Raw genomic sequence first — 9,745 nt, forward strand, 5'->3', positions numbered from 1 at the left:
TCCCGGTGAAGTCTCTGAAATCGTCCGGGTTCTCTCCCCGCCGTCCGGCAAAGAGTGTTTTATGGCAGAGAGGTCCATGGGACAGAGTGTGCGGCAACAGGAAGGATCCAGTGGCCCGTGCCCACTCCCAGTCTCCATTCCCAGGAGCCAGCTCGGGAAGCTATAGGCTCAGGGTGCTGCGCCCCGGCCGCCTCCCCGCCCTCGCAGGCCCTGCAGCACGGCCCAGGGCTGCCTGCGGGCAGGGCCGTGCTGAGCCCGCTGGGGCAAATAGGGCCGGCAGTGCGGGAAGGGCCATGCTCAGCCCACCCGGGCAAACAGGGCCGGCAGTGCCGAGCCCACCCGGGCAAACAGCCAGCATTGCGGGCAGGGCCGTGCTCAGCCCACCCGGGCAAACAGGGCCGCGCCCAGGCGGCAGCAGTGAGGCAGCGACGGCTGCTCTGCGGGAAAGGCTCGGGTGGGCAGGGCAGAAATCACCTCCTCATCTGCAGGATTCCCGTCAAACAACTACAGCTAAGTTTGGTTCCCTCCTGTTGCTAAATTGATCTAATTAAATATTTTTATTGTTCTCTTGGTTGTTTTAAAAAATTACCCTAGGCAGTCATAGGATCATGGAACGGCTTGGGTTGGAAGGAACCTTACAGCTCATCCAGTCCCAACTCCGCTGACATGGGCAGGGACAATTCCCACTAGACCAGATTGCTCAGCTCCTTCCAGCCAGGCCTAGAACACATCCAGGGATGGGGCACCCACAGCCTCTCTGAAACAGACACATTGTTAGAAAACAACATAATACATTTTTGCTGACCTTAGGACCCTGTAGTACCATGTGTGCTCACTACTGCTGCTGTGGAAAAAAAAAAAAAAAGTAAAAAAATAAATCTTTGCTAACTTACTCTCCAAATGAAACACACAACCCCAAGGTGTCTGTGCCAGTAAAAAGAGGATGAAGTTGTGTGGTATGTCTCCATGCTATAATGTTTGTTTATCGTGTAAATACCTAAACACAGAACTGGTTTGTGCCGGAGAGCAATGGCAACCACCCCAAAAGAGAAATGTTATGTGGTTGTCTGGACAGCCAGTGTGTACAGAGGCAGGCAACCCAAGAGAAGATCTGAGTAGCAATGAAGGGATGCCTCCAGTGGGAAAGAAAGTAGAAGTTAAAATATAAATATATGGTAACATCTATCAAACAATCATCAGTTGCTCCTGATACTATAGCAGTTTTTTTGCACATACTAGTTTCTTTGCAATGCTTTAAATTAATGGCTTCAGTAAAATGGTCCAGATATCTTCAGGTGGGTTTTGGGGAATGCATATTGCCATGTCACACACAGGTGGTGCAAGCAGCATAGATGGGAGTAGGTGAAAAAAAGAGTTGTTTCACAAAATAAGGAAAGAAAAGAGCATTCTTGGAGAAAAAATGTGTTTGGAGATTTTGGTTTGGTAAATTCGTTAATTTGTCATGCTGTATTAACTCCATGACAATTGTTGTAATTAGCATTACCTTGCTCAGCAGTAATGATGTCAGAATAAAAACTGGGGGAAAATAATAACTTAGAAATTAGATTTTTTTTTTCTTGATGGAAGGAGATACAGGGAAGCTCAGGTTCCTGTTGAGAGGTGAGACAAGCAAATAACACTGTCTTTACCTGGAAGGTTGAAGGCAGATGTGAGACAAAATTATTTCAGGTACAGGTAGTTTAACCACTGTGGGTTCTGGTAAACCTCTCTAGCTATAGACTGAGATCTGTTTCATCACAATGGTCCATTCAGACAGGGAATTTCGCTGGCATACACTGAAATTTCTCCCCAGATAGATGTCAGAGTTTTCCTTTGTTTTGCAAACACCAAAGTGGGATGGAAGTGAATTGTTACATGCTCATGTAAGGGTGGTTGTGTTTAGGATGGAGACTGAAGCCTTGTTCCACAGGCTTAGATGGAATCTTTGAGCCCTTATTCCTCACCACTGAGATAGCAATTACATTACTTTCCTGCCTTCTGGAAGAGTTGTATTAATTGATTACTAGGCACATTCTGGAATTATATACCAGGATGTGGAATGCTTGCATGTTGACTGCAGGCTTCTCATAACAGTGGATAAACTTGCATAAGTGTAAGGAAAATTGTATGTATCTCCTACCATTTGTTAGGCCTGCCTACTACTCTTTCTGTTTCACATGTCAAAGAAATGCACTGATGCCATAGAAATTAATTTCTCCCATTACTGCCTCCATTCCTTTTACTTTTTTTTTTTTTTTTTTTTTTTTTTTTTTTTTTTTTTTTTTTTTTTTTACAAGCAAGGCAAGACAGGTATCTGGTTTTGGTTGGGACAGAGTTATATCTACTAAGTGAGCTATTACTAATTGTACTAGTAGTAGGAAGCCGAATACAAGTACATCAGGATACTTAAGTTTTATAACAACAGTGCAAAAGAAGCCTGTAATTTATTTATTTTTCCTCACATACTGATTTGGAGTGATTAGAACGAGTATTAAAACCAAAGAAGTCAATAAAAGTCATCATCTATTCACAGAGGAGTCAGTATAAAAAAACAAGGGCAAAATGTGACTGATAATTTGCCATAATTAATAGTTTAATCAGTACTAATTACATTACATAATGCCAGAAATATAGCAGTAGATTATGCCTGAACCAAAAATTTGCCTTAATTTCATTAATATTAATTTTCATCAAGCTGGCTGATACCTGTGTGAAACAGCTTGGAAAAATTCAGTCATTTGTAGTCCTGTGTCTCTGGGGCAGTGCAATCAATCATGCATGAGGTTATAGAATAAAATATAATCAACACCCACTTAATCTTCATATTGGGAGCTAAATATCTGTGTCACTTGATCTTTTACATGTAATTCTACTTTTTAACTGACTTCCCTTTGTCACTTGAATGTCAACAAAAGCATTATTGAACAAGGGCTGTTGACATTATGGTACAGTAATAGGGATAACAACATTATATTTTACCTTCAGTTGCCTGCACTGGGAGACGAGGAAAGGGTTATTTTTGGCCGTATTACTTAGTTTATCTGGTTGGTTGCCTTTAAATAAGATGTGTGCTTCATATTTCAAATGCAAAATAAAAGCTATTTGGTTTTGGTGGGTTGGTTTTTTTTTTTTTCTTTCTCTGCACTGGATGTCTCAGTAATGAGGAAGAAAAATGTGTATTTGTAAAACAGGCTTTTGGTACCCTCTCATCCTAAAGGCTTAAGTTTGGTCTGTTTTTTTGTTTGTTTGTTTGGTTTGTTTTTATTTTATTTATTTTTTTTTTACCTTTGCTGTTTGTTGGTATTAGCCTGCCCAGTCACTGGGCTCCTTTGCTAAATTATGTTTATCCACATGTCAGAACGCTGGCTTCCAACAGCAGCTGAGTTTAAGGAACTGGCTGGCCGCTGGAAATGCCACAGAAATTTTAACAGCCTCATGATCATTACACAATGACCTGGTGAAATAGTTTAGCTTGTAACACTGTAGCTTCCTTTTTCTCTGATCAGTAATGTCTTTTGTATCTCTCTTCCTTCAAGACTGCTTCTTGTAATATTTCCCAAGTTAGTCTCTCCCCCACTTCCTCTACAACACCATTTTGTCTTATCTCCCTTCTATTTTCATCATAACAACTGTAATTCTTGTAATTTTTTAACAAGTTTCCTTATTGCCTTTTTTGTTTGTTTGTTTTTTGGAGTTTTTTTTGGTTTTTTTGTTTTGTTTTGGTTTGTTGTTGTTGTTGTTGTTGTTTTTTGTTTTGGTTTTTTGTTTGTTTTTTGGGTTTTTGGGGTTTTGGGGGGTTTTTTGTTGGGTTTTTTTTGTTGGGTTTTTTTGGGTTTTTTTGGGGGGGCGGGTTTGGTTTTTGGTTTTATTTTTTGTTTGTTTGGGTTTTTTTCTTCTATTTTTTTTTCTTTTCCCATGAATGTTATTTTTCTTCTGACCTCAGTTTAGGCCTTTCATTTTTTACCACTTCTTTTTCATGATTTCTTTCTTTCATACTCACTTTCCTGTTTTCTGAGCTTTTTCCTCTCTGAAGTGAATGAGAGATTTTTCATGTTTCTACTTGTCAGCCACTGGTGAGAAAGGGACCAGCAGCAGGTTCAGCCAGTTCGACCAAGAAAGCTACAGGAGGGACATTCTTGCCCAAAGCAGAGGGATGCATTTAACTTGCTCTGCAGTTGCATTAGAAGTCAAATTCATAGCTGAAGGGATGGTGTGAGTGGCTGAAAAAGTGGATGTATGACAGACGGACAATTTCCCTGTGCATATGAGGATGCAGAGCTGCTTGGACACTGTGACTGAGCAGATTTGCACACTGTGTTATCTATGGGCTTCCTTGATCTGCTGGGGGATGCACAGAGCACTTCCTCTGCTCCACGTAGCATTTCCCTAAAGTCAAGGGCAAAATAAATCAGCATTGTACACGAATACCATGATCACAGGCAGAGCATTCTGCTCGAGCTGCACAGGTGACTGAATGCTTTCATGTAACAGTGGGTTTTGAGGGAAATGTCCCGAAGTACTGCTTCTAGGGATAGTAACACACAAGCAGTGAAGACCAAGGTAGGAATGGAAGGCTGGGGATATTTTGGAAAAGTCCTTCTATGGTCAAGTAAAACACTGGACAACAAAGCATATACAGAATAGCACTGAATTAATATTAATTGAAAGTTAGATATGAGTTTACAGTCTACAAATGCATGCCAGTTTTTGCCCACTGTATGCTATCAGCTGTATGAGAGCACCCATGAACGGAGAGCTAAGATTATGTGATAGTATTAAGCCTGCCTGGGGCTTTACTTCCTGCCAGGAACTGTGACACACTCTTGTCTCCTGACCACAAATTTAGCTGAGTGATGCAGGCCTGAACTTGTAATACATTTTCAGCATATAGGAGAGTTCTGCTCATACTCGAATGGTGTAGTTTGAGAAATACAGGTACTGTTTCTGTGTCAGTTGTAAAATGTATCCCAGACACATGCATGCAAAACTATTATTAGACAACCATAAATATATATTGGAAAATCCAGAAAAAATCCAGAAAAAGAAATACAAATTTTTATTTAAAGACGGTAAAATAATGGTGCAAAAAGTGAAGTAATGGAAGGATCCTTCTGTCCAGAGGAGTAAGAGAAACCAGCCATGAAGAGGTCATGTCAAAAAGTGACATTTGCTGGCAAACTCCTGGAGACACCCCTTATGATCATAGGCAGAAGTCTCCTTAACGAGGCCTGATGGTCTTGCACAGAGGATGGGATAGTCTTTCTCACCTGTAATCTATGCAAGTACATGATGGACTTGGAATACCATTTTCACATGGCTATCAAGTTACAGGCTTCCTGTTACCGACATTGTGGGCTATATTAGTTTTATCATTACTTCTGTTCTTTTGGAAAGTCTCTTGTGCCTTTTCAGTTATCAGGAGGTGAATGGATACCATACTACTGAGGCACTGAGTGACTGAGAAGCTCTCTTATTATCTGCCTGTGACTGCAACACATAAAACAGGAGCAAGCAGTGGTGAAAGTGCTACAGATCTGCTGATTTCTTCCCTGACTTCTTTTGGTAAATCTCCATCTGCATAGACAGCAGACTGAGAGAAACAGCTTTTGAATCCACTGCAAATATTTATTTTTTCCTCTTTATATATGAGAATGGAAAATTCTTTGCCTTCATTATCAGCACTATGAAGAAGATAATAGTTCGCTACTCTAGTATTGAATGAGTGCGATGAGCCCCCAGAGTGTTGTTGGCAAATGGATTTGTGGCAGAATATGTAAATACTTACAGACTATCATGGCAAGTCTGAAGACTGAGGCCAGGAGGGAGGACAGCCATTGGCTGGGGTTCAGATAAGCAAGATAGAATAGTTGTTGAAATGCTGAGGGAATTATTATGATAAACTTTCTTCCTTTACTAGCTGTTCACTCTAGCTTGTGTGTGGACATTTATTCCCCCAACACCTTTATGCACGTTCACCAGTCATGTCGTCAATTCTCCTCAGTACTGCCAAATGATGTGCTAGGAAGGAAACAAGTTCTTCTATGCAAGGCCCTTACTTCCCAGCCACAGTGACTCCACCTGGTCTCTTCCATAAAGTCGAGGTTGTTTTGATCTCTCATCAGCATAGAAGATGGGGCAATGATCTGTGTGATGATGTTTAACTTGTAGCATCTACAGCTGAACATAGAGGCCGTGAGCATCTGAAGGTGGGGAGAGGTGAGAGGATTTACTCAATCAGCAGCAAACTGTAGCATCTCCAGTTTGGCATGGGTGGATTCTGCAGTAGGCACCACCCAGTCATAAGCTGCCCTAGGAAAGCATTTTTTGTGTGATTTACATGGTTCTAAAACTGAAGTACTGAAAGGCACTAGAAAATCCTAATTATGTTTAAGTTGATAACTCACCATATTGTTTTGTGTCATGTTTAACTAAAAATCCTTATTATTCTTAGTTAAAAAATGTACTTTTGGTTAAAAAATGTACTTCTCCTGTACCACGCTGAATAATATCTGCAGCTACAGAAATGTGACTGGCTGAAATCTTGGAAACATGGATAGCAAATTACATAGGTTCTTGGAGTGATGAGTGACAACCAGACACTATTGTAAATAAATCCATGTTGATAGACACATTGAATTTTTCTTCATTAAAATTTATTTTATTTGTAGCAACACTTTAAAGTGGCTGCATTGGTTGCATCTTTCATGTGGAGCAAAGCAGGAAAACAGAAACAAAAAGCATTCTGTGACCTTTTATAAACTGTTATAGTAAGTCCCCATTCTGCTCACACACTTAAGCAAGAGAAATTCAGTCATCATGACTCATCCCATCCTCTGCACCTTCTAGAGTTCACTCGTGTGCAGGAACTTCATCACATGCAGCCAGCTTCTTATTTTTTGTGGCAGGACACAGAATGCAAAAGATAGCTATTGCATCAGACCTGGAAATACAGCTAATATGCATGTAGACTTGAATATACATTGTGCTTATTCACTCATTACATGTTCAGCTGAAAATATAGATGTTCTCCGCTGCATTCTTTTCTGCACAGTTTCACAGCATGACAGAAAGACCTGGAAATTCCCTTTCCTCTCTCTCTTCACATTCAAAGGGGCAAGCTTCTCTAACAAAATAAACTAATCATACTTACACATTTCTTGTTGACCTCAGTGCTGCTGTGTAGCTTAAACATGAGGCCATGTAATGGAGCAAGCTGTATTATGATCAAAGTATATAATAGCTTCAGTCTCATTTATGTGAAGACTGGGTTGGAATTTATGTTGCATCTGAGTGTCTTTCTTACAACTGGTTTTAACTGCCAGTTGCTAAAATTAATGTTTGAACTGAGGTGTCCAAAACCTGACAGATTTGAAGGGGTTTTTTATGGATACATGAAGTTTGATGCAAGCTACCCTATGTCAATTTTCAAGATCCTGCTACCAAGGACAGGAGTTGAAACCTTTCCAGTCTAAAAACTTTTGATCTTTGACTTGGGACAGTCATTTCCCACCTCTGCTCCACACTAGCTTATTATTGAGAAATGGTTGAACAGGTCTTGTTGACAGGTTTTAGAGCTTTTCAGCCTGAGGCAGACACCTGGCATGGATAAGGTTTGTTTACTTTTCAAGCAGGCTAAAGAACAATAACGGAGATTCCTAGTCTTCATCACTGAGAAAGCTAGTAGCTCCTGCTGCAATACTGTATCATCCGCATTGCTCCTCCTTTCTGTAGGTATTTGAACCATGGTTTTATGGCCCTGCTCTCAACCATAAAAAAACTCAAATGAAACCAACCAACCAACCAACCAAACAAGCAAACCAAAACCCCAAACCAAACAAAAAAGAGCCCCCATCTGTCAGGCTCAACCTGTATCAAATTGTATTTGATGAATAATAAATGAGAATGTATTTTGCTAAACAAAATAGTGGGTTTTTTCAGTCATCAGTTCTTAAGGAAAAGTATGGAAATAACATATTTGGAAGACAGTTTGTGACTACTATGACTGTGTGAGAATGAAGCTCTGTTTAATACCCAATCACTTTACTTGTATTTGCAGACAAAAAAAGTGTTTAGATTCATCGTTCTCTGAGAAAAGCACTGTTTTTGTTTTGGTTTTAATTTTTTATTTTTCAATTGGTTTGTAAGCAGGATTAGAGTGCCCTTGAAGCCATGTTCTTTCCTGAGTGTGTATTCCATTATGGTGATCCAGTGCTTAACCTGCCCCTGGCTGTATGTGCCTTTTTTTGCCAGATCTTTCCTGAGGAGCAGCACCACTCAACCCACAAAGATCTGGCAGCCAGGGAACGGGGTCTGAGCACTTTTTGCCAGCTGGCTGATCAGCTGAGGGACAAAGACAATAGCTTATCTATGCTTGCTCTGGTCAGCTCCCAAGGCATTCTTGTCCTTCGGACTGGCATGACTCTTGGCTCGGTGCCAGTTTTTATCACTGTACTGCTGTTCTACATGCTCACAGCTTCTTTTTGCTATAGTTATTTATCATTTTTGCATAATTTTATTTGTGGTGGCCATCTGAACCGCTGCTGCCTGTTTTCTGCATTGTTAGCAGCAGTCATAAGCTACTGTCAGTTGGATCTTGCTAAGCTGCAGTTTTATTCCATCAGCTTCTATTCTATGGAGACCTCACTGCATACACACCTCTAAACTGTCTGAACATAAAAGGAAATAAAGATCTCACCCCTAAGCATAAACCCCAGCAACTGAAGATCTGTGTTTAATGCTTTTGATATACCCTTCTAAAAGGTAGCTGCAGGTGCTTTTGTCAGTTCTTGTCTGTACGTGATGTTTCAAAAGCCCAGGTTCACTGGTTTTTGCTTATTTGCTTTTTTTAATCCAGTAGGCTCCATAGCTTGTTAGAGAGGTGAACTAATTAAAGGAAATAATGAGCCATACCCATATGAGATCAATAAATTTGGAAATTTTTTTGCATGCTGAATAACAATCAAGCTGAAAATTAGAATGTAAATGTTGCTAATTCCATGAGCAGCAATGAGCAAGGAAAGGGGCATCTGGTTTAATGTCTGCTGTCAAGATTATTATTTGATAGTTTTCAAAGTACTGCTGAGAGAATACGTGAAACTGCCTCTGAGTTGCATATTCAGGTTCAGTATTGTTCTTCCAACTGGAGTACTTGGAGCGCAGTTACAATCTTTATCTCGCTTTCCATCTCACCATGGTAACATGAGTTAAGTACCAAATCTTTCTACTTCCAATACCTTATTTTGTGAACAGTCTTTTTATGTCAGAAATTATATTTTCAGGCTATATGCTTTATATCATCCACAAACAAGTAACTCAACACAGACATCTCACAGTCCGGTCATGATGAAAATTATTGTAGCCTAAAATGAAGTGCTGATTTTCTATCAGTACCTATTTTTGTTTCTTCAATGTCTCTTATTATTATTTTCTCCTGGTAAGACATTCTACTAAAAAAATTGAACTTGCCTCAACATCCTTTTAAGATGCCCTGTTAAGTTTACAAAGCAGACACTATTTGTTAGTCAGTCATTTAATTTATAGAAACAAAAAGTACCTGACTACTTCAGAAATTATATAGTCTGCAGTTTGTTCCCTTGTTTGTTTAATCTCATCTTGTAACTAATGGTGTTGATCTCAACAATTTTAAGGGTGTCTATTTGTTTTTAGAGATAGTTCTCAAATATTAACCCTGCCTCAAACATCTGCACAGCAAATTCAGTGGGATAAAGTATTGTGGACCACAAAA

The sequence above is a fragment of the Chamaea fasciata genome, unplaced genomic scaffold (genome assembly GCF_029207755.1).
Source record: "Chamaea fasciata isolate MVZ Bird 193981 ecotype frontalis unplaced genomic scaffold, bChaFas1.0.hap1 SCAF_3, whole genome shotgun sequence".
Taxonomy (NCBI): Eukaryota; Metazoa; Chordata; class Aves; order Passeriformes; family Sylviidae; genus Chamaea; species Chamaea fasciata.